Consider the following 26,710-nt stretch of genomic DNA (forward strand, 5'->3'; position numbering starts at 1 on the left):
AGTAACGTCTGAATTAGAAGGGTTTTCTAATACTATTTTGCGAAAGTAAGCTAATCTCATAAACAACAAAGTACAATTCTACCCATGATATTTCACAGTGTTGAGTCTTATCTTGACTTTTTTTGCACTTCCACTAGTGAAAGGGGAGTGTTGTCAAAAGCAAGACAACCACTACACATACACGCCCCCCTCCATTATCACGGTCTACTAGGACTCTTCACGTATGTAAGGCAGCGTAGACTGTATGCCTTTTAGTCAACTTGCAAATCAGCTTTGTGCCCTCACTTCAACTGAGCAACATACCACATCCTGTATTCTCAGGGTTATGTTGTCTTATTCAAAAGAATGGGACCCCACATCTCTCATAAAACAAAACAAGTTGTCTGCGTCAATGTTGAAAACTTTAAATCACACACAGTCCATTTAATAGGCAGACATTATGGACTACAGTAATTTTTACACTGGAGATTTGAAATACGGAAGTATTTTTAACTCCTCAAAAACTGAAAACTATAGCTATTAGGAGGCAAAGATACTGCCCTTTCTATGGTTTAGAAATCTGTCAAGTGTTTAGAATTCTAAAGTCGCTAAAAGATATAAGACAGATTCAAAAATGGACATTTTATCTGAAAGTACTCAAACCACTGTAAGGGATGAGAAGGGCAAAAATAATGATATTCAAAGTTCTCTGGAAACAAACCATTTTCTATTCAAATAGTTGATGTGCTGGCATAAACCATATGTCATATGCACGAAAAAGGCCTAAAACAGCTTCTTTCAGGCTGTCTCAAGTATAGGGAGAAGCAGTTTGGAAGTGTCTAACATGAAATCAGGGACTATTTCAGACTAACTTCATTAGTTTCATCCACAAATAGCATCTTGTTTGGATATATCTGTATCACCTACAGTACAGCTTCATTTTAGTTGCTTTCTTTTATTCTGATAGGTAGCAGACTGTAATCCAGGAAACCATATCCTGAATCGCAAATAAAACAGTCTTGCTAAGCCATAGTAACAAGAGTCCACAAGGAAAAGCATGCACTGCTAGAAGCTTTGAAATTTATGATTTGTGTGACTAAGTACCACTGTGGGAGTTAACCTAGTTTTCTAGTGATGTTCAACTGCTCTAGTAACTGGATATTTTTAATACTGAATGTAAAAGTTATTAAATAAAACTATTCCACAAAAAGGAAAACATTGCATTATCTAAAGCCAAAACCCAGGTTTAACCCCCAAGAAAAACTCTGCGGCATTGAAGTCAGTGTATCCCTCCAGAAACCTACCCTTCACTTGGATCAAGAGTATTTAAACTTGCTTCATCACAGAACAGAGCAGCAAGGCTAGTAACAAGGAAATTCAAGCTCTAGTTTTGTCATTTGGTTACTGGAGCAGTATTTATTCTTTAAAAAAAAAAAAAAAAAAAAAAAAACGGCCAACCAAAACCACACACCAACAGAACTCATCGAGGGGGTTTTTCAAGCATTTTTTCCAAAACTTATCTGCTGATTTTTCTCTAGAAATCATTCATTTTTTCAGAAAGCCCATTCCCAGCAAGGGAGAACACATTTTTAAAGGTTTTTCCTTCGATACTCAATGTTCATGAATTTACTTACCCAGAAGGACCCCAACAGTCCAGAAGAGTAAAAATGGCAACCAGGGTCCTCTCCTGAGACACAGAGAGAGACAGTAGCTGTAATGATTCTCTAGAACTGCTTGTTTCACTAAGAGACATGCACTCCCCTCTTCAAGTTTAGAATAAATATACAGCAAAAGTTGTAAGGACAACCAGAGCAACTGGGATACACAAATTGGTTTCCTAGTTACCTTGTCTTTATTTGCATAGGAACTTCAGAAAGTGATTGGTAATGGTCAGCCTCAGTAAGAAGCATACAGACAATAGAGCAAACAACTCTGAATCTCAAAGCTACCCCACAATTATTACTTCAATAATTCACTAAGCTTCCTCTGGCTGACTTAAATGTTCCCTTACTTACATACACTAGTTACTGGTTTCCAAGATAAAGCCCATTTGGGAAAGAAAAACCCTATTTTATATGTTAAAAAAAATAAAGTTTGAGTATGTAATTTCAATAGAATAAAGACTTGGCAGAGTTTAGCTTTAAAATTTGTTTTTCCTGAAGACTACTAGCATGTAATCGACCAACAGCACACCTTACTGAAGTTACTCAGCAGGGAGCAACTCCACGCAACGTTTCTGCAGCACATTCCTCCCCAGGAAGGAAGCAATCCCAAACACTTCAACACTGCTTTCCTAAAGCCCAACTGTCCCATAAACCATGGAATCCAGATTTCAGTTAGGGATCTACTCATTCGGACTACCACCTCCACAGCACTTAGTGCTCCTGCTCAGCCGCGGAATATACGATACAGAATTCTTTCCTGTAACAACTGCACACTAGAACGCCCAAAGACAATAAACTGAGCAACCTTGGCAAGCTTTTCCAACAAAGGAAATGCAGTTTGAATGCATGCTCTCGTTTCACAAAATCATAAAGGAACTAGTGTAACTAACAGATCTATTTATTAAAAACGTAACCACACTCAATTGTTCTTTACATTTAGGCAGGCAGCCTACAGTCCCAAAGCCATCCTCTTCCCAGTACTACTACTGCTGCATCTTTTTTTGCAGATGCAAAGAAAGGTGTAGAACTGTACGCATGTGGCAAGACCTAGAGTGCCACACCTCATTTATTCATGCCCCATACAAACACTGTCAAATGAACTCTCTTTCCTACAGCTTCATGTTTCACATTGCCGGCATACCAGGAGGTCACGCAAGAATAACATGAAACAATGGGCTCTCCAGGAGTGACTGCTGAAGAACGAGAAAGAACATAAATCTCTTCCAGGCTACTCCCATGCTGTAGTTGCAAACACACATTATAGCCTCATTAAGAAATACAGCCCTGTTAGAAATCCTGACTCAACAGCAAGCCAAAACTAACACAAGTATTTCCTCTGTAATAGCATTTCATAAAAATAGTAACCTTTAGAAGTTCCTAATACCTTAGCTCAGGCTCCTGGTTCAGAGTTCCCATACTCATACCTTCCCCAAAATGGGAGGGAGGGAAGAAAGTGCACAGGTGCCTAGAGGAAGCAGGGAAGAAGTAATGACGGGAGAGAAAAAGCAATTCCGCCCCTACCAGCCTGCTTGACTTGAGCCCATTTATCTCTCTGTTCAGGCAGCCCCACTTCTGTCAGGATCTTCTATTGCATCCAAGCTCTTTGGCACATGTTTTCCTAAGTACCCACTGTGCTTCCACGCAGAATGCTATTTTCTGTGACTACAGAAATTAAATTAATTTACTGGAAGTGGCCTAAGTATAAGAAAGGAAACAGCCTGAGGCCACTGTTAGGCAAAGAAGAACCATGAATGAAGCAATGCAAACCCCAATGTTTAAATTTTTTTTTCCCACTTTCACCTTACCATTTGAGTCTTTGCTATTCTCCAGTTTGTACTGCAGATATGCTTCTCTTTACTGCTGTCATAAGATGACTGGCATTGTCGAGTGTTTTATCTCCAGAACAGTGACTTCAAGGTATGCAGTTCCTGATGCACAGACTGTAAACCACTTATTGTTATAACAAAGCACAAAATAGAAATCTAATGTCAGATTTCTTTTCCGTTCTGCTCATTTAGTTGAAGTTCTAGAAATATTCAGGAACAGACTGCTGAAAGATAGACTGAGATGTTCAACATGAAGTACAGTGGACCTGCCGTCCCTGCCAGCAAGCAGATAGACAATGTGCATCTTCACAGCAGCAGTTAGGTGGAGTTTACATCACTACTGAAAGAACAGTCCTCTAAGTCACCACATTGTCCAGTCAGAAAAACAGTCATCTGTTGAGATGAAACATTGGCAGAAAATCTCGAAGCACCTGATCACCAGTGTATGCATTAAACTCAGCATCGCAACCTTTGCTGAATCACAAGCTTGAGGATCCTGAGACTGTCTCAGTTGACAGTTATCCTCTGCCTGATTCATCTAAAAGACAACTGCTCAAACAGTAGTATGCTCTTCCAGTTGCATCTGCCTTGCAAAGCCATCTGACTCCAGCGAAGGGAAGTATTCCAGCTTCTCCAGACAAGACGGAAGAGTCAAGAAAAATGACAGACTGAACACAAGTGACATCTTACTAGATGTCAGCCTGCACGTGTTCACCAAGTCACTTAACAGCTGACCACAACTGAGTTTATTGCAGAAAGGCAGACCCCTTGCTCCCTTCTAATTCTCTGAGAGCAGAGCAGGAAAACCAAGCCCAGATAGTACACTGACTGGACAGCTACATCCCCAAAGACATAAAGACTTGAAGAATGAAAGAAACAAAAGATAAAATGCTCAACCTATCCACTCACTTGGGCCTCTCATTTTAAGCCAACACTTAACTTCAGGAAAAATCTGCGCTAAACTGCTTGTCAAAAATCCAGATCAAGAGAGGCACATCCTCATCCCCAACCTCTGGACTACGTTAGTCTGCACGACTGGATCTTTGTGGCACCTCTCCACATCCCTCCCAGAGAAATGGCAGGTGCTGCCAACAGAACGGGAATACTTATATTGCTGTCAGGTCCTACCTCAGCATCAGAGATCTCACCAAAAGTCTTCAGAAGACCATACCAGGGAAAGCCAGAGACCAGAGTAAGAGAGAGGTCATGCTTCAGGATATTATCAAAAGAAATGTGGGGTTTTGGTACCCTTGCGATTATGAAAAGAAGATCCTTAAAATTCACCAAGTCTCTTTTCCCATACCTTGAAGGTATTTCCCTTCTTCCTTTCTTTGCCGAAGTCCTAAATCCAACTCAAAAGAAACTTTGGGTAAAAGTTTGCAAGGTACTGGAGAAACAATTCTTAACCTTAATATTCTTACATGTGTTTTGCTCCTGCCTTCCAACCACAACCCACGTGTGTGAGGGTTCCTCTGAACCTTCTCTAGAGGGACAAGGGAAGAGGAACCACCACACTCTTCCCTTCCATACTAACTGAAGACATCCTGGCCTTTAAACAGCATATTTTGGAGTGGGTCTTCCTGTTAGGTTCACATTAGCTCCAAAACCACAACATTCAGGGCTTCATTCATTAACAAATAGCTCACGTAGCAATTTTAGATTTGTGTCAGGCACACAAAGTACAACTTTCTGGACAGAACAAGCTTTACCGTTAGGGACACCACTAACCAAAAAGTCCAGTAGATTTCAGGAGTTTTTACAACTTCACATTACAGTCAATAAAAGAAAAATTATAATGATCAAGTCTGCTGGTCTAGTAGCATGACCTTGTATTAGTTTCACTATCACACAAGCTTAAGCAGTGCCAATGGTTTATCCCTGTGTATTCAGAAATCAGAAGTAAATGTTAGCTAGCATATGAGCATGGAACAAGTTACAGTAGGTAAGCCATGGAACAAACACGGAAAACTGAAAACCAGTATGCTATCTTGTATTTGTAAAGTGCAAATGTCAAAGTTTTACAGATAATTGGAAATACTAAGACACGACTTTTCATTGCAATTATGTGATCACTTGTTTACAGTCTTGAAGCACTAGATTTATGCATCAGAGTCAAACCTTTCTGAGGACAGTTTCCATGGCTCCCTCTTTTGAATTACCAAAAACGAATTCCCTAATAGTTCCTATCCTACCTTTAATAGAGGCTTGTTTAAAAGATAAAGCAAAGAAGCTGTAAGCTCTCTTTTGCTAACAACTGCAAGCTCTTTCATGAGTCAGGCCTAAGCTGATTACTTTCCAGGTGAATCAGAAAGCCACCTGCTCACAAATCTTCAAGAGGAAAGCTCACATTGTGCAGATGACACACAGCTCCCAGAACTAGTATTTAAAAGAATATTTAACAAAGTATTTGTATTAATTTGTATTTAAAGAATATTTAACAAAGTGCCCAGACTGCTCTCAGAACAAGCCATTAAAGCATCAGTATCTCGAAACACCATTACCCAGTCATTATTAGGACCTTCAATGGCAGAACAGAGAAAGTTCTTCCCACATTTTCCCATTTGGCCTCAGCCTGATTTGGTCAAAAAATTAAACAAGCAAGTATCTAGGAATCATATGCCAGGACCTTATGCCAACATTCTTGGACGACAGGTTCTCTGAAAGTGCCTGAACTTAGGGCAAGAGTTACTGGGTTAGACAGCATTGCTGGGGCTACAACACTTGATTTATGATTTATAATGGTGACATCTTCTGTAGGTTTCTGCGTTAACATCCCACATACTGAATGACATAGCCACACTGGGCAGGGCAAGCCCCTGCAGATGTACAAAGCATCAAAGGTGGGGGGGGGGGGAGAAGTTCCTTACAAGAAAAGAGGCTGTAATACTTCAGATGAAAAAAAAAAAAAAAAAAAGTGAAAAAGATCGGACTATAACTTACATACAAAGAATTTTCTTCCATCCTGCAAAAACCCCATCCTTTCATGCTGCAAAGAGCTGTCAGTCTTTGGCCATCATTAAAAATTTGAGTTTAGTCCTTCAAAGCTGTAAGAGCTAGTGCACAGAAGCTGAAAGGCACAAGGTGGAAGGATTCTGGTAGACATCTAAACACTTTCAAATATAACTTAAACTCAAAATCCAGTTGACATTGAATCCTCAAAGAAAAAAATCCCATATTACTTCCAGAATGATGAAGATAACCTTTTATTCAAGAGATTACACTCTGAAGTCTTCCAGTGAATGATGGAAGTGAGATTAGCACAGAAATTCTTATTTTAAAGTCTTCAAAGAAGAATCCATACTACACCTGTTGATGTACAGCATAAAGCAGAATAATACTAAGCACAGAAGCTTCATAAAAATGTTTCTTGTCTACTTTAATCAGTATTTACTTGTTTCAGATCAAAGTCAAAAGAAGCAACACAGTCCCTGGAAGCAGCTGATTTGCATACACACTAAAGAAATATAACAATTTATATCATAAGCCCCTCACCCCTCAATGGACCAGGTTTGCACATGAGGTTCAAGCACTTCTAGCACATTTTTACCATTACATCATCTGTTCAGAGTTTTAATCATGGAAACAGTTAAGTTATTCATTATTTGAAGACATGGCCACACTTGCAAAGTGATCTAGTCAAATAACCCATTACCTACTCTTTCATATATGTATCCTGGGTAAAAACAGACATACAAGCATAGAAAAAAATATGAAGGTTCTGACTTTAATTCTCTGCTGCTTTTTTTTTTTTTTTTTGTACTTTTTAAATTCTTCTTATAATAAGGGTGAGGCGGGGCAGGGAGGCTCTCAATTATAAACGCATACACCTCAAATACATATCTGCACATATTGAACAAGCATGGGTTAAGAGGAGGAAAAAATAAAGAATAGAAAATACAAGTCACACCTTTGCAGATCACGTAAGACAATGAATCACAGAGAGCGAGCAAGTTTCAGATCGCGGTTACTAGCACAATTGAAGCTAATGTGCATCTAGGGGATACGTTTTGCCTTGCATTTGCCATTCCATAACATTATGGATTTATAAAAGCAGAGCCTCAGAAAGAAAGATCAATGTACGACAGTTCTCTTTGATCTCTTGGTTTACTTACTTCTGCAAGTGAGATCAGATTTAAAAAGCCACAGGAATTTACCACTTTGAAGTATTTTAACTTTTCATTAACTGGAATAGTGATATCCAACTACAAGACAAATTCAGAAGGTAGAACTTATTTTATTTTTGCAGACTTAAGCTTCTTGCACAAGTAGCAGGAAATCCAGTGCTTAATTCAATTTGCAGGTACATGATTTGTTAGAAATATGGGAGTCGTGGGAAAGAAAAGGATACTTCAACAGAGATGACCTATTTTGCTCTGGAATGATTAGTGCAGCATCCCCTCTCAAATTCCAAGAAAAGCCGCTAGGAGATAAAATCTATTTTCCTTTTCATGTTTATTCAGCTGGCAAGCATGACCCTGAGCACTGACGAAATTAATAAGGTCCATTTACCCCTTCTAAAACAAATTGAGACTAGCTAATGATGACAGGAAAGGAAGACTGAACTCTTTGCTCTGTATAAAATTGTTGGCTTTTGATCTTTGCATTCTTTAATGTCCTTAAAATGACAACTAAGCATAAATACAGTGGAAGTGCCTAAAGCTAACACATGCATGGGTTTTGTTTTTGTTTTTGTTTTTGTTTTCTTTTTAACAGTTAACCTGGAAGTAGATCTACTACTTTGCAGATAATATGCTATGAACTCAGTTTACTAAATGGGAAATATAAATTTATATAATGTAAATTGAATTTCTGAATATCTATATTGAAAGATTTAAACTGTAACTCAGCCAAAATATGGGGGTGCTTATAAAGCTGCCTTTTATATTTACCACTTTTGGGGCAATCTATATATGATTTATTATTTTGACTTGAGATTTCATCACAGTATCTAAAAGGCAAGATGGTAGAGAAAGCTAGAGATTGAAAAATATCAAATATACACTGGCTAAAAAAAGTTTCTCTACGAACAGAAATACAAAAACTTCACTGGATGACAAGTCTGGACAGGAAGTTACTCTTTATTTTTCCTTTTTTTGAGAGAAATCTTGGTAATTAGAAGAGTAAGAGAAGAACAAAAACTTGTTCTTACTTAAAAAGTAGTCCTGGATTCTGGTGTTGAACTGTTTTGTCCTGTGTGTATAAACTGGGGGCGGGGGGAAGGGAACCCACCAAAGGAACAGGTATCTTGGTTTGGTAATCATAGAAAGGAAAAAAAGGAAAAAACCCACAAATACTGTAGTAATATTCTTTTCAGATTTGCTTACAAAAACAAATCGATACACTGAAAGATAAAACTGCAATAGCAACCCTGACAGGATGGGTGACACTAGGGTTAACTAGGAGAGTATGAAACCAGTACGAACAATCCATCAAGAAACAGCTCTACAACAGCAGACAAATTATTATGAAGTTGTCTTTGCCTATTTATGCTCAATTTCTGTTTCTGCCCACGCAATCAATCCACACAGAAGTTTACGAAATATGATCTGAGATTTCCATTTTATCATCTGGACACCCACACAGATGCTAGGGAAAGAAATAGACTTCACTGTTTTCTTATGAACTGCTCACTTCCTCGTTACCCAAAATAAATAAATTCCTTTTTTTCCCCAGATAAAAGCTTATTGTTCATAAAACTAGTTTTCTCCATGAAGTAGCTGGATCTGAAGTAACAGAGCCTCCTAAGAAAGAACAAGGAGATGAAGTACTAAAACAACCTTCTAGAGACAAACACTGTTGACTTGCACAGGGGACTCTTGAAACCAAAGCACCATCTCATGGAAGAGGGAACTTTCTTGATCAAAAGACAGCCAAAACCTGGACCGGTGCAGGGCTTAACTGGGGAGGTATCAAACTGCAAAGGAGCAGTAACTGAATCCTGGCAATTCCTGAAATTCTCAAAAAAACAGTCAAAGCCAAAAGGCATACCAGGAGCAGCAAATGACAGAAGGTACTCTTCTACATTGTGCTACCAAAAGGAATTACAATAGCTGGCAAACAGCTTCTATCAATCATCTCCATCACCCATTGCCCAAGGAAAGAAAAGAGGGAATGAGACCCAAAGATCACTGCACAAAAGGAACTCAATACATTGTCCCAGGGCTTTGCACTTCAGGGACACAGTTAGGGCCCCGAAGCCAGCACAGGAACATAGATGGGTCCAGGTTGGAGATGCAAGTCACAGCAGCCCTCCCACTTGCCAAAGATGCTACTGACAAGGCATGTGACAATCTTCAGCCACAACAGACTTTTTTCCCAGCACGAGGTCACAAGGCACAAGCCACATAACACAACAGGAAGGCATGACAAGAAACTTTTTGTTTAGACAGCAGTTACTTTAAAAAACAAGTAAAAAAACCCCATGCAGCTCCCCATGATCACCCTCTCAATCCCCAGAGAGCAGCCATACAGAGCATCAGTGTAGAGTATGTCTTCTCTAGCACCTATGAGAAGAAACAGAGATTATAAATGCTAGTAAGGAAATAGCTTCAAGACAATTTTGTGAGAGAAGAAAGCTCATTTTAAACTATCACGACACTTTCTGCAGGCCAGGCTGAAAAGGTGAGCGGCAAACACGGAAGGAATCAGAGACCTTGTTCTTCAGTGAAAGCAGAAATACTCACCCTGGTAGCACCTCTCCTAGAAGCAGCACAGGAAATCCAGCTAAATGGGTGCCAAGCAGCAGGAGGGTCAGTCACAGTGAAAACATACAGGTGGTACCAAATCAGATGCCACAATGAGGTGTGTTAAATGGGTTTGTGTAGTTTAACCCTAAAAACACAACCCTGGTTTACAAAGTCCCACTACATGGCAAGCCTTCATGCACTCACTGCAACCCAGGAGTTGCGCATGCCGAAGGGCACATCCAGTTTTGCACAGAGTGCACTGCTTTTCTTATGTTCTGACCATTTATTCACACTGTTAGTTGATTTTCAAATACCTACATCAATAACAAACAGGACTGTAATTACATCTAAGTTTTAAGTGACAGCCACAAAGAACGTAATTAGGTCTTGCTTACATGTATTTACATGTTTCTGTTTTCTGAATTCTCTATATCACAATTATAAATATCTTTTGGACAAAGTTCATTTTCTTCCCAGTTTCAGAAGATAACATTTACCATTAGGCTTTAAAATGCACTGGTTTACTGTTATATAGTAAGAGTCAATTTATATAATTTATTATATACGATGGCTGTATTTCTTTAAAGAAATTATTTACACTTTCTGAATGGTAACCAGGTATTACAGGTCAGGATATCAGATGTCTGTGTGTATTTGAGGATTGTCCTACTTTAGTTATGAAGTCTACTACAAAATACCATCTTTTCCTGCCCCACCTTTAGAAAAGCAGAAGAGGTGCAAGGGGATGACCAAAACCTTTCTGCATGGATTATTTCTTTGCCCGAGCTCTGCCCTCTTCCTATCACTCATAAGAAAACCTATGTTTCCTGTCTGTGTTAAGGAAATGTGAAGCCAGCTTGGCCGATGCAGTATGAAGCCACCAGAGCAATGGCAACAGCAGGAAAACAGAAAATGACAATGAAAAAAAAAAAAAACAAAAAACACTAGGCTAAAAGGTACCTCCTTCGGGTACTAGAAGGAGGGTCATCCCACGCAGCCTCCTGCTCCCAGGATCTCCACTATCAGTTAACAATGGCTCAGAAAAGGCAGCTCTCAAAGATTCCTCTTAAGATTGATTCGTAACTAAAACTCCCTGTCCCACCTTCCAGCCTCCACAACAATTGTGCATGTGAATGGCACCTCAAGCAGAGAAATTTCTGAAGCTGCTGTGAACCATTTCCCAAGGGTAACTTCTGCAGTGTGCACTGGGGACACTACTCCAGCCTTTACCCCCTGACCACTGCCCACCTTCACAAGGCTCCTGGGCATGCTGAGGGACTCCTCTCTGTCCACAGAGCTGCCACAGATCCCACTTCATAGGGAACAAGGTTCAGGACAGAGACTAGGGCTGAGTTCCAATAAATCCTGGAAAGTTTGCAGGTGACCAGGAAAATGCAACATGATCAATGCTTTGTTTTGAAGATTATCTGAGAGCAGGTATCACACAGAAGCACCTTCCCAGGAAGGTTCCCTCATGTCTGACTGTTTTATGGTGATAGTTTTAGAACTTTAAGTAGCTCTTCAAAACACAAACTTATGACAAATTGGAAGTAACCCCTAAAAAATGTCAACATTTACCTCATGTCAGAAACTGAAAGCACACCTTTCTCATAACTGCTGATTATTAACTTATTACCAATTTGGCTTTTAAAACAGCTATGGCAACGTTTTAAGTTACTTACCTCTCATGGCAGGCTCCTGTAAACCAAGTGGTACTTGCAGTAACCTCAGCTTTTTCTTTAAGGGCACAGAGGGGGAGGAGGGAGGAATAAAGAAACACACAAAGCAAGGTCACTGTGTCAGTAGGGAAAAAACTCCCTAATTTGATCAAAGAAAGCACTAAAAGCTACCATGACCTTCCACCTAAAGGCTTTTTAAACTCTCTGGTTACATACTATTTACTCAAACATCATCTGCTTGTAAACAAACTGTTTGAGGCTAATAAGGAATCTGACTTTATGAAGTTAGCTAGTGACCCCCTGCATACACCTCGGTAATCTGTTTATCTTACAATACTGAAATGCAGAATATAAGTGATGAGAAAAATTAACTTTTCAAGTCACTAGTGTGCCCACACTGAATCGTTAAGACTTGGAAAAGACTTTGGAAGCTCCCTTTTACTCACTAATGCAGTGAAAATCGAGCAAAGCTGGTTCAAAGATAAGATAGACTACGTTCAGTAATTTCAGTTTTCTTCTTTTAAGCAGTATTTAAGAGTTCTCCATAAAGACAACCATCAACAATCATGTTTAATGACAGCTAATTTGTGTTATTTGAAGACATATAACTAATTTCTGAAGAAAAGCTACAATATTAGTTACCAAGGTTACCCAAGATGGAAAAGCAAGGCCTAACTAACACATGGAGAAAGCATGACATGTTTGGAGCCAAGACAAAAAAATACCTACTGTGATAAAAATAACCTGAAGCCAGTTGCACTTTTACAGATGAATTTATTCCTCAGACTCAGACTGTATCATTTTAGGGGAAAAAAAAAAAAAAATAAAAAAATCATCTTAAATTTCAACAACTGAAAGTTCAGCTGTGCTGACTATAAAACACTCAGATAACTTCACTAACATACCAAGCAAGACAATAGCTTGTCTGCATCTCGGGGTAGCAAAATCTACACTTCTCCTGAATTTACTACCAAAATGCCACATGAATGATGCAAGTTTATCAGATGCAGCTTCCTGGCTCTTTTGAGCTCTAGTCACAATAAAAGAGCAGTTTCTGTTCTCTAATTTGTTAATAAACTGTGCCAACATCAGAAATTAAAGTTATCTTGAGAGATCTCAAACCAACACTATACAATTTGGCTTATATTTGCTTTTAATCAAGTGCACAATTTGACAGCTACCATTGGGACAGCTGTCATTTTGCAGTTGTCCAAAAGACGCAAAACGCATCAAGATGAAACTATTGACTTCACTCTTGATATAAGATACAAAGGCAATTCATTAGGTAGATGAGCTGAAGAAACACTTTCAACAGAATATGGTAAGAGCCTTATGTAGAGAAGATTGCCTTCCTTAAGCGTGTTCAGATAGGAATGTCATTTAGCTTATTTTTTGGGAAAACAACAGCTACGAATTTGCTTTTGCATTTGGAGTTACCCTTAAATGCTTTATGCAGGCAGTATTCCAAGGAAATTCATTCTTCCTGTAATGACCTGAGAAAGCATAAGTCTTCCTTTAAAAAAACCTAATTTACCTTTATGTATCAAAGCAATTTACTTACATGAAAAATTGCATGGAAATGCAGTATCACAATGTCAAAAATTTATTTGCTCTCTCATAGCATTTAGAAAGTCAAAATTATTTCAAACACAAGTCCTCTGCCAATATTCAAGGGCATTTTGGATTTTTTGCCAAAATCTCTGATGTTATATCCTAACCCCTCTTGCAACTTCCCATCAGCACTGCAACACAGAAGGCAATTTTTTCTTTTTTTTTTTCTTTTTGGCTTTTTTGGGGTTTTTTTGTTTATGACAAAATTGTCAGCAATGTAAGTGTAAATATTACTCTGAAAATTTATTTGGCATTCCTTTCTACAAATGCATCAAAATTCAAATATTCAAAATCACAATGTTTGAATTTTCTCAGTCTCCTAATATTATTCTTATTTTTTACCAGAATGATTAGGACTACCATATTTCTAGAATTTTACTTAAAGGAAAAAAAAAAAAAACCAAGAAAAAACACCCTAGCAAATTAATCGAGACATTGATTACCAAGAAAAGGAAGTATTCCCCTGCTACATTTTATGAAACTACAGTGCCCATAAACTGTTCTCAAAAGCAAGTTTATTATACACAACTAAATATTGAAAGCAAATCTCTCAACTGGCCTTGGAGGACTTCTCCAGACTGTTTGCTCAAGAATGCAAATCAACCTCAAGTCAGACTAACACCATCCATAAGGTCAGAGGGAAGGGAGTGGGAGGGGAAGGCTACTTACAGTCCAGCTAAACGTTAACAGGACATTTAGATAGCCGTATATATCATACTAGCATTCAAAAGGCTAATTGCAAACCAGAATAGTCCAACCATAGCAAAGGAGCACGTGCTAGACATACAGAGATTTATTCAAGCCATCCAGTCACTTGGAGCAACCTATGGAATCAATTAGCAAACATTCAACTGGAAGCATCAAAGATAATTTAAAATATAAAGGAAGCCATGACTAACAAGCAGACTTCTGTTGGACAGCTATACTCTGTGCACTGCTGTACAACCAGCAGCACCTCAGTTTCACCTTTGCTATGAAAGGTATCCTGCAATGAGGCTGGCACCAATCAGTGTTCATGAAAGGAGAAGTCAAAGGTCCCTGCTAGTAGGAAAGCCAGGCTTACAAGAAAAAGCTAACAATAATAATCTCAACTTTGTTATAGCCCACTCCGAATCAATACAGTTTAATTTAGATCTCTCCTTACGCTGTTTTAACACAGCCAACTTTGTGGATTTGTTGTATTATATTACCATAGTTGAGAAGTTCATTTCCTTTTAAAAGCAAACAGATAAAATGGCTTTTAATACTGTTCACTCCTTAGTATAGCTTTTCAGGAAGAAGAAGCAATTGACTTATAAGAAGTGTATCAGAAACAGCAATGCATATCATGAAATACATCTTCACATCAAATCAGGAAATTCTGCAGGTTGTCATTTAGAAACAAGTATCTTTTCCTATAGTCCCTGGCAAATAGCCATAATGTGACTAATACAGCATACTAATGCAGCCAATTATGGAACACAAATCAGTAGAAAAAAGCATAAAAAAAATCTACTCCAGTAACATGCATACCATGTAATGAAGGACCTTTTCATCTTCATGTATATTTTCTTGTCTGTAAGTGGTAAGGAGTGCTTGCTGGGGTAGAACAGATTGGAAAATCAAGACATTCTAGAAGGAACAGATTCATTTTCCATTCTTTGTGTCCAAGCAAGAATTCCAACTCTCTCCATTTCTATCTAATGACTTCATATTGCTGTACACACAATCTAACATGCTATGCTACACCACACTTGCAACCTAAAGATTTGGTTTCTGACAATGTTTGCATTTTTGTAACGGTTGTCATCAGCTTCATGCATGCACTCAAACCAGTTAAGTAATTTTTTTTTCATCTTGAATTGGCTTGGTTTTTCTCTGGTTTTAAGTCCCAAATTTTAAAGCCTGAAAATGTTTAACTCTTCAGGAATGGTAATTAGCCATTGGTAATTTTTGCCCATGTAGACGAAAAATTTATAAAGAAAGGACTTTTTAAATAATTGAACTCTCTGCCTGAGCAATAAAAGAAATAACTGATTCCCAAATATATTTATTTGAACCTACTGCTGTTTCAAATTCAAATATTCTTTAATTGGTAACTGTAGTACATGTGAATTATTAAATAGCAATCCCCGAGAACAGGATATAAAATAAAAAAAGAAGAGGCTTCCAATGTAGCTGGAAGATAAACTCATGTTTTTAAAGACACTCTGGAGAATTCTCCCCTGTGCTGCTTTTTTCTTTTCCACTGCCATCTACCTGAAGTTCTGCTGGAAGGTTTCCTCTGTGGAGCCTACAGAAATCAGCTTGAGAATGACAGTTTTATGAGACTTGCCTTCCCTGAAATTTTAAAGATTTTTAGAAGGGCTACAGGCACAAGAATTTTTACTGTGACTTCTAAAGAAGTTGAAGAGTAAGCAAGAACTTTTTAAAGGCACCTCTCCTCACATCTGTAACTGTGCTGCCAAGAACTGTTTCCCCATTAACGCAGAAGACAGACAAGGAGCAGCCAGAGATACTCCAAGAAGCCACACAGCAATGAACACAACCACTTAATGCCGCAGCGCGAAGCATGTAATACATCTGCATAAGCATATCCTTCATCAGCATATCAAATATTTTTCTACATTTCTGCATGTTATTTTAAGATGCCTACAGTTCTTTCAGCTTACCTGTGTTTAAACAAGGCTATTACCCGAGTCACCAGCGTAATCACGTTAACTGCAGTCAGCATTACAAGCTCTTGATTTTATTCCAAATCTTATGCCACTCAATTTATCCAAAAATGCTCATGAAAAGACATCCTACTTTGGCAGCTGCCAGCCTTTGTTTCAGAAATAAACCAGCCTTCATTCCAGAGCTGGGCTCTAAAATGCCAAATGACCGACGTACATCTGGTACCATTCAAATTTTTTTTACTTGTATTTTTAAAACTAAAGTCCACTGGATAAGAGGAGCTATCATCTCAGCTCTGCTGGGTGAGGATCACCTTAGCTGAGACTGCACAAGTCCATGAAGAACATGCAAAAAAGGATGCTAATGGCAAAAGGGCTGCACCATAGGTCCAACAACATCGTAACCCTGAACACTCAATTTTCCACCCTAATTGCCAGAAAGGTGTAAATTTCTCCCGCTCTTTGGAAAGAAAGAGTCCCCTAGGCAAAGAAATGCACATCCAAAACTTAAAGTAAGAAAACCTGAAACCCAGGCATATGCATCAACTTAGCGTTCATTTCTCACCAGCCATACATCCTTGGAGCATCAATTCACCTTCTTGATCAGCAGCACCACTGATGCCTGCTGCTGCCACTACAGTTCCTTAGCAATTCACTTGGTTAACACTGCATACCACACCACACAAGAAGGAATGCAGAAGATATGCCATTGGTACTAGATGACAATGGGAGCACAAAGGTGCCTTTTCCAGCTATTCATAAAAAAAAATAAAATTAAAAAAAAAAGAAAAAACACAACAGAAGACAGTTGTTAAAAGACTCGTAGCAGAGGCAAAGCAGTCAGGGATTGCTCTATATAGGAAGGCACAGTTAATCTCTCGCAGGGAACAGCTAATACAGAAAAATGACCTGGTTTTCCAGAGAGACTTGGGAGCGGTCATGTTAAGCTGAAGCATTAATAACATGCCATGCTAAAAGAGTTGCCTACAACAGAGGAAGCCAAACACAGGGCCAGTCCAGCCAGGCACCAGTGGCAGCCAAAGCAGCAGCTACTAGTCACAGCAAACATCCACTGCAGAGTCGCAGAAGCAGCCAGCGTCCAGACAGGAGGCACAGTATAAAATTATGCCTAACACCTAGCCCAGGCACAAAAAAAACCAACAAACACCTATCCTCCATGCCCATATCTATTTCATAAAAAGATGACTCCTGATTAGGAGGAAAAAGGCAAGCACAGCCTTCCTGCATAGCAAGTGAAAATACTTTTAATTACATAAAATGTTGGACTGTCTAAGCTCAAAATTTTAAATTGGCTTCCTATCTTGAGCAGCAAGTATCCTGTACGGAGACTCCTCTTCATCTCCCACTTCCTCTGAAAAATGTTCATCATCATCTACTTAAAGCAACAGGAAATTGTTGAATACTTAAACACATCTTTTCTAATTTTTTCAGTTCAGCTGGGAGCTGGTTTGCAGAAACAAAACAGCTACTGATGTCCCACCAGACACCAATGACATAGGGAGATTGTGCCAGAAGAGCACTTTTTAGTCAATGAAGAAACACAGCAACTCATTTGATTAAGAACCTAAAATCTGACCCTTCCACAATTTGGCTAAGATTTTATAGAAATTGCCAGCCTGTATTTAGTGGTCTATTTAAGATTGATTCCCTGCCCCTCACTCCCCCCCTTATTTTTTCTTTCCAGCAACTGAACACCAGCTTTCAGGATTTTAATTCGTCACATAATCAAGTTGGGAAAAGTAAAAACTTGTTTTTCAAAAAAAGATGTTGTTACTTGAAATGAAAACCATTCAAGAAAGCCCTGTATTCTCTGTTACACAGGAGGTCAGGTGGTATCGTTATCTCCTGCTTTAACCTGCAACTATACCAAGAAAGTCGACGAACCAAATTTCTTCATAAAAATTTCATACAGTCAATAGAATGATTTGGTTTGGATGTGATCTTAAAGATCGCCTAGTTCCAAGCCCCTACCACAGGCAGGGACCCCTTCCACTAGACCAGGTTGATCAAAGCTCCATCAAACCTGGCCTTGAACACTGCCAGGGATGGGGCAGCCACAACCGCTCTGGGCAACCTGTGCCAGTGTCTCACCACCCTCACAGTGAAGAACTTCCTCCTAATATCTAATCTAAATTTCCCCTCTTTCAGTTTAAAACCATTCCCCCTGGTCCTGCCCCTACATGCCCTTGTGGAAATTCCCTCTCCAGATTTCTTGCAGGCCTCCTTTAGGTACTGGAAGCTGCTCTGAGATCTTCCCTGAGACTTCTCTTCTCCAGGCTGAACAAGCCCAACTCTCTCAGCCTGTCTTCACAGGAGAGGTGCTCCAGCTCTTTGAGCATCTTTGTGGCCTCCTCTGGACTCACTTCAACATGTCCATGTTGTCCTTGTGTTGAGTGCCCCAGAGCTGGACACAGGTGGGATCTCACGAGAGTGGAGCGTAACAATCCCCTCCCTCAATCTGCTGGTCACACTCCTTTTGATGCAGCCCAGCATACGACTAGCTTTCTGGGCTGCAAGCACACACTGCTGGGTCATGCTCTCAAGCCATTCTTTGCCCAACCTGTCTTTGTGCTTGAGATTGCCCCGACCCAGGTGCAGGACCTTACACACAGCATTGCTGAACTTCATGAGGTTCACATGGCCTACCTCTTGAGCCCATTAGGTCCCTCTGGACAGCATCCCTTCATTCCCATTTCAGACAGATTTGACAAGTAAAACATTTGTCTCCCAGTAAGGGAAACAGCAAGCTTTCTTGCAGTACTAAAATAACAGTAACAAAACTCTGCAACATATTCTTGTGCACTAAGTCTCACGAAGATTACTCAAACTACTTTTGTCTTGATTAGGACACAGCTACACACGTGCACTTGGGAGCAGAAGCACCAAGACAAAATACGTGAGAAATTACTCAGAGAATCCCAGAGCAGCACTTGCAAATGCCAGCCAAATGGCAGCTGTGCAAATAAAAGTCAAGGCTCCTGTGCTGCACTGCTCAGGAGATGGCCTCAGCTGCCAGGCAAAGGGGAAAATACAGATCATGCTTATGGGTCAGACCTAGAGAAAGTACCACCAACTTCCCAAAAGGGCCCATCAGTTCCATCTTGGGGGCAGGGATTTCTGTTACCACCCCATCTCCCAGTCAAATTGTAAGTTTTTAAATAAATAATGCAGTTCAGAAAGTCATGATCTTCTCTCAGAAAGTTGCATACAAGACTGGTCAGAACAAAAATCCCTTACCCATGTTATTTATAAAAAGACATAACTGTTAATCTACATCTACATCACTTATATTTAAAATAACCATCCGAACGTATATTCCCACGAACACAGCACCTAAGGAGTTTACCCACCAGCCTGTTCTCAGTTCACCTGCCCCCAAAAAGATGGCAAGTTTCACTGTCCACTATAACCCCTGCTATGGGTCTTATGTGCAGACATGGGAAAATGTAAGAGTGTATGAACCTGGGAGGGAAGAGACAGATAGAGCTAGTGCAGTGCCCTCCGGAAGAGGGCCATGCTCTAAAACTGCAACTACTTTCAAGTGAACTTTGTCAATTCAATTAGAGAAGCATCATTTGACTTCCAGACTAGATGCATCCTCCTACACAGGACAAAATCTCAGTTATCTTTGCATTACAATCCAAGACACACAGAGGTCACATTATGTTTGACAGTAAAAAGCCACTCTGCGGGAGAGTTCTGAATTTGGAAGAGAAGGGAAATATAATGAAAGCACAGCCACTCCACAGGAGACTGCTCCCACTTTTTCCATTCAGAAATCCACAGTGTGATTCCTGGAGTTCTGAGGAACAGGAAAAAAGGCTGTCTTTTGAGAGCAAATTCTTCAAACTCCCATCCCTAAGCTTTTGAAATGACTATTTAGCTATAATCAGCACTAATATTTTACGGAGAATGGAATTTATGCAGACTAATTTCCACCATCAATCACATCCCAGATTTAGAAGGTATGAGAAGGGGAGTTACAATTTTTGCTCTTTACAATGCTCACATAGGATAATATTTCTAAAGAGTTCTTTGTAATTTTCACTTCAACTGCAAAACTCTAGGAAACCTCATAAACATCCTTTAGAATATGTACATAAATACACTTTAAAGCCAGAAAATGACATCTGCATGTATGAATCAGTGTATCATTTTCTAGCATGAATCACTGTTTTAAAAAATTGCTACCAACTGTTTCCTGCAACACTGGTCATTCAGATACCTTTTGTCTTAATTTTATACACCTTGAGGGACACATGGAGAAAACGCTAAATACATGCTGCATGCTTTTTTCAGTTCCAGTAACTTAACAAGCGTTGTGCCTGCAAGGTAAAAAAACACAGATTCACATTTTCATTAAGCACTATAATCATCCCACAATTTCATCTTTCCACAGAAATTCTGTATCCTGCATTATTTACTCACTTACTGTAAGTTACGTAGCTCTGCTAAAAAAATCAAAAGGTTACATTTAACTGCTGCTCAGTATGCAGTGAATGGTATTTTGGCATGTGACCATCTATTGTGCCCAACTGAGCATCACAGAAATAGTCTTGCTTGATTCAATAGGAAGTCCTAACTTTGACTAATTTTGTGCTAGCTATATTAAAATATTATGGTTTTAGAAAACTATTGAGTCAATCACTGAAGAAAAAAAGAAGTATGGCCAGTGCTGGAATAAGAGGCTGTAACAAAAGAAATTAATCAGCTATAGGAGCCTATAAAATACAAGTTGATTAAAGACACCTGAACACGTGCAGATTAAAGACAGATATTCCAAAATTGCTCTATTAAATAAAAGCAGCCTAATAGGAGAGTGGTGATCAGGGGAAAGAAAAAAATTACTTTCTACTGCACCACTTCAACAGCTTTCAACATTAAAATATGCTCATTGCCCATAGCATATTTTAATTACACAAAATAAAGTCCTATCATCAAGCCTTTTGTAAGGGATTTCCAAACTTTCTGAAATTCTTACAGTAACTAAACCAAATGTATAACAAACCAGCATGCCACAATATCCCCTGGGAGATATACCAGGCTGTTTGGTTGGTATATTTGCAATTTTTGCAATTTTTGCAATTTGAGGGAGGAAGGAATCTCATTTACCTACTCCTTCAACTAACAGGCACTGAAGCATGTGTTTAAAATTCTTTTGCAAGTTCTCTTTTTCCTCCAGTTTAGAAAGCATAGGAAATATACAGAAATATCCCTATTTGCTTGCCTCTGCTTCTCTTAGTACTAAAGTTTTCTTCAGCATTTAGACTTGAAGAGCCTTGAGGCCTCTCTCATCTTCCCTCCTTTTCTGTTAGAGCACAAGTTTCATGTTTTCACTTTTCAGCTTCAGTCTCTTCCCTTTCCCACCTGGCACCACAGTAAAAGCACCCCTCCATGCACCATCATCTTTGCTCACCTCCCAAGAGAACCATCCCAAGAAACACCTGCAAGGCTGCTTACCTTCACTACATCAGGAGTTGCCTCATTCTGTTTGTGTGAAGTTTAACAACCTGTCACTACTAGCCGCAGGCCCAACAGGCACAGAATTTCATCTCAAGAATAAAGAAGTGAAACCCCATTCAAAGTGGAGCCTGCACTTAAATCACACTCCCCTGACCAGATAGGAGTCTTAAATCGCATGTAAGCAGCTCTCTACTCCTGTGTTTGTGCTCCCATGTAAGATGTTTCAGAAAAGAGTACATTTAGCTTTCCCCCTCTTTTTATAAGATGAATCCAATTATTCAGTAGGTAATCCTTGCTTGACTCAGAGTTCTTTCACATTAGAAAAATGGCAAGAGGAGAGGATACAGCTAAGTCTTCATACATCGTTAATTCATCTAAATACACAGAAGACTGATGTTCACCATTTTACTAATATTCCTTCCAAAAGAGCAGAAGAACCGTTCACTTTCATTTGTCTGAACAGCAAAACATGTCAAATATTTTATGTGCTACACCTGAAGAAAATCATGGCAACAACTCAAATGTTACACAACTAGTAACCACATAATATCTGAAGTTAACATGCAGTTCTGTAACCAATAGAACACTGAATCATCAGACAAAACTGAAAGAGTAGATTAACTCCTAAGAGCCAATACCCCACATTCACCCAAAATGAGACTATTATTGCAGACTGCTTTTTAAAACTTAAATAAAAATAAAGACTGAAGTATTTAATACAAAATAACTCAAAAATCATACAAGTCCTGAAAAGCATAAAAGCTTCACAGAGAAGAAACTGCTCCACCTTACATATTATCCTCTGACAGTAGTCATCCTATAGAAACACTTTCCATTTCCCTAATTTAACACTGGAAATTCACTGCTGCTCTTCAACCATGTACACTTTGCAGACACACAAACTAAAACAGCAAGAGACAACATTGCTGGGAAGATAAGGTCAAAGCACCTCCAACATTTTCATGTCCTATATTAATATTTAAGTCAAATTTAAGTCACTGAATCTAACTTTTACCTTCTTAAAGCTACAGGTGCCAAAGCTAACAAGGTCAGCCCAGACCTATCTCTTAATAATTAGTAACACTTTCATCGTTCCTTCACATAGCTGTATCTCATGAAAACATGGCCCTTTCTCATCTGCATATCCACAGAAGCACATGGAATATTTTGCACAATGGTATTTCCATTGATGGCATTCAAAACAGCCTGTCCTTTCAGCGTGCCTGAACATACATCAGGCTTCACTGCTTGCTTTCTTACACATTCACAGTATTAAGAAATTATCTTTATTACTACAGCAACCACCATTTTATTCCTACAGATAAAGATGGCAAAACAATTTGACCAGAATTTCTAAGTGTAGCTGAACTTTGAAGAGCTAATCTGAATCACAATTTCAGTAAAATCTGAATTGGAAACTTAAAAATCAAAGCAGGACTTTCTCCAGTTCCAGGGAAGTACTTAATCGTGCATATCTGTTTAAAGAATCATTAAGCAATAAATAGATTAAAAGAATTTACTACAAACTTAATTTTTCACGCCTTCTTTAACAAGTCTATCGAACAGATGGAATCAAAATCTTTTTCATTTCATTAGCAGTAAACAGAATTTATTTAAAATGGCAAACCCAAACCTTTTCTGGGCTTATTTTCTCTTTAATGCTAGAAAAGAATTCACATTGATAATGCAAAGCAATATCTCTGGTCTTATTCCAGCTTAAACACAATGGGAGAGCATCACATAGCAGCAAAGTACCTGTTCTTTCTCCCACTGCCTATCTCCCATGCACTAGGCACACACTGCCTAGCAAGAAAAAACTGAAATACTCATTTTATAAAGGCATCTTCTTTGGCACATTGTGGTAAAGGGAAGAATAACATTAAATCACAGTAAGTTTTGGGTTTTTTAATTAGGTTCTAATAGATGAGACATTAACTGCCTGAAAATGCTCTGAATACCAGCATAAAGTTTACTAAGGCAGCTTTTAATACTTCCTTGAGAAGCTCTATATACAACATCTCTACAATTAAGATTTAGATTTTGTACACAATCTACTTTATTCAAAAAATCTGAAAAGCTCGTTCACAGAATTTCCTCTGCTCCAATCTTGATGATGGGCAAGGGAAGCTAACCAGAGACTCCTTATACAAGTTGTCTGCAGCAACAGCTGCATGACCAAATGGATGTCCAGAGGCAAATTTTCTGATCAACTTCACCAGACTACACAGATTTTTCACAAAAGATAGACACATCTGAACTGAATACTTTGTTTCCTGACACAATTTTGTCTAAAACAAGGAAGTGACAGCACCAGAAACCCCATAACGGAAGCAACAGTAATTGCCAATTAGTCCCATCCGCAGCCTTAGCTTCATTCTTGGAACTAAGAAAGAAAGATTTTTTTTTTTTTTTTCCCAAGAGTTATATTAAATGAACAACTTTGTTCTAGCCATGACTGTTTTCATCTAAATTATAAAGAGACAAGAAACTTCAGTTTCATTCACAACGCTGACGAGGTTTTATCACTAGATTACAGTTCTATTCTGGTACAATCCCTTGATCTCATCCCCTTCGCCTGAAAGCAGAACATTTGATTAAAAACGAAGATAACTGAAATGAATTGTGTAAGAGAGAACTAAAGATGCCTGAAAGTTAATCTACGTAGGAAAAGATTTTTTTCTTTTTTTAAAGTCGACATCAACAAGATCCTACATTTTATTCAGCTTTTAAAATAAAGAATTTAAAAGCAAGTTTCTTTGGTCTTTCCCAAGTTACTCAGTATTTCCAGTGTTACTAGAAATTACAGGTGGCTAGGTAAGAGCTGCAGTACACGATTAAAGTACTGCCATAATATGTTTAGCCCTGCACCACAATTATTATCAGAAAAAATAATTACCCCTGAGGTGAAACAATTCCACCTGTCAATTTTATATATAAGGTTTTAAGCTGCATGCACAGTTTGGTTGTACAAGAGTTATGAGACATGTTCACAGATCAGTTCCACTTGCTAGAAGGAATATATTTCAGAATGTTATGCCGGGCTGAGAGTTAATGCTAAACAATGCATTAACAGATTATATAGATGAAACCTTTTGAACAACCATATTCCAGCATAGGGAGGAGAGGAGGGAAGAGTAGCAGAAACGTTCCTAAGCCTTTGCATGTGGCCAAAAGTCCGGGGGACACGATGACGGAGATTGATGTGGATGACACAAAATGCTTCCCACGCATGTACAAAATTTTAAAAAATTTAAACTAATCCCAGCAAATGTATTTGCAGAAGTAAACTACAGACTTAACAGTTCATAAACATGAGCTTTTTTATCAGAAAACACCCTCATAGCATTTCTTACTTGCAACTTGATCAAGAAACACACCCCTCTTAGTGACAGAGAAACTCATGACCTCAGCCCTGCCAGAATGTCCAAGCTTTTCAACAAACTGCCAACCACTGAATAATTTGATAGTTTACATATTAAAAACTATACTAAGATTGAGCTTCATATTTGAAGGCCTTCAAGGCTTGTGCAAAATGCTTCAAAATACCAGATTATACGAAGTCTGTGTCTGGCTTGGTGAACACTCAACTAGATGCTGTACCCACAATGGTTACAAACATACCTTGAAACGGTTACAGTCCCTTCTCCCAGCACAGAGAAATGGCCCCACACACCAAGCAGAACACCCAGGATTGCACTCTTGTCTGAATCAAGAAAATAAAAGCAATGCAGAACCAGAGCTGTCACAACTCTTATCACACAAAACCCCAGTGCTCAGCTACTTCAGGGAGAGAGGTGCATCAGATGCTTTCTGGAAGAAGAGATTCCCTGCTGAATCAGAAAAAAATATTCATTTACATTATTATTAAGAGTCTCCTGCTCCAAACATCTCAGCTTCATTTCTCAACATAAGATCCGTTTGGGAAGAGACTCCAGAACAGACATGGAAGCTTCATCGGAGCAACAGGGACTACAGAAAATAATAGCCAAGAGTTAGCATCATCTCTTTTTTATTCAGCTCACTCCAATTCAATGAGTAATTAGTGCAGCATTCCTTTTATTAAAGAAGTTCAAGATTCAGTAACAACGTTCCTAACTGAAACTCTGCAAGCTCACAGTATGCACTCCTTATAGACAGCATCTTGTAGCAAAGTCAGCCAAACCTATTTCAGCATTTCCAAAGTTGGACAGGCTTTATTGTGTGTGTATAAATTTTGTATTTAAGAAATCTTTAAATCACATTACCACACCATCAAATGTCTTTGTTGGAGGCAACAGAGATTAACATGCCAGCTGATTCTCTGAGTATCCCTACCATCAGAAGGAGTCTTTTTGTGTATTTGTTCTTTCATTAATTCCAATGACTATACGGTTGGATTTTTTTAATATGATAGAGCAGGACTGTTGATCTGAACAGAGATCCAGTGTTATGACAATTCAATAATCAGGTGTTATATTATGTATCTGCTGTTTTCTAGTGTGAGTAGGGGGTTCTTGTTATTACTAAAGATGATTAAAGAATTAGAGTGATCACTTCCATATAAAAAAACCACAAGCCCAATCTTGCTACTTCAGCAGTGAGCATACAATATCAACTCAGAGAGTGAGTTAGAGGTTTGTGACAACTACACCTCCTTAGCGCAACACAGCAGATTAATTTCTGCTGTAATTATTTTCCCCAAAATATGGCAACACTATCTTTAGGCACAGGAGTAGTTTTTTCTACTCTCCAATTCCATAAATAATATGAAGTAACTTAAAGTGGGCAGTGGTATATGAATATAAATACTATTTTCATATAAATACTATTTTCAGTGTTCATTACAGTGTTCAGAAAGTGCTTTAAGTACTATCTTCTAAAAAGAACTATGTGTTAGAAGAAACATAAAAGACCATACCATATTTTAATACTAGTATGCATTCATCTGGAAAAAGATCATAGAATAGTCTGGGTTGGAAGGGACCTTAAAGCTCATCTAGTTCCAACTCCCCTTCCATGGGCAGGGACACCTTCCACTAGACCAGGTTGCTCAAAGCCCCATCCAACTTGGCCTTGAACACTTCCAGGAATGGAGCAGCCACAGCTTCTCTGGTCAACCTGTCCCAGTGCCTCACCACCCTCACAGTG

General features: G+C 38.8%; 1 protein-coding gene across 5 annotated transcripts in view; it reads right to left on the bottom strand.

Moving 5' to 3' along the window:
• MAST4 (microtubule associated serine/threonine kinase family member 4) overlaps positions 1 to 26,710 on the bottom strand; it is a 296,950-nt gene that overhangs the window by 248,499 nt on the left and 21,741 nt on the right. For 4 of the 5 annotated variants that reach the window (XM_030512641.1, XM_030512640.1, XM_030512639.1 and 1 more), the window contains exon 1: positions 1,614 to 1,689. The exons of the other annotated variant lie outside the window; for it this stretch is intronic. The gene's annotated coding sequence lies outside the window, so the exon portion shown is untranslated. Of the gene's footprint in view, positions 1 to 1,613; positions 1,690 to 26,710 lie in introns of those variants that run through there. 5 annotated transcript variants of the gene reach the window in all.

Source organism: Strigops habroptila, chromosome Z, assembly GCF_004027225.2.
Source record: "Strigops habroptila isolate Jane chromosome Z, bStrHab1.2.pri, whole genome shotgun sequence".
Taxonomy (NCBI): Eukaryota; Metazoa; Chordata; class Aves; order Psittaciformes; family Psittacidae; genus Strigops; species Strigops habroptila.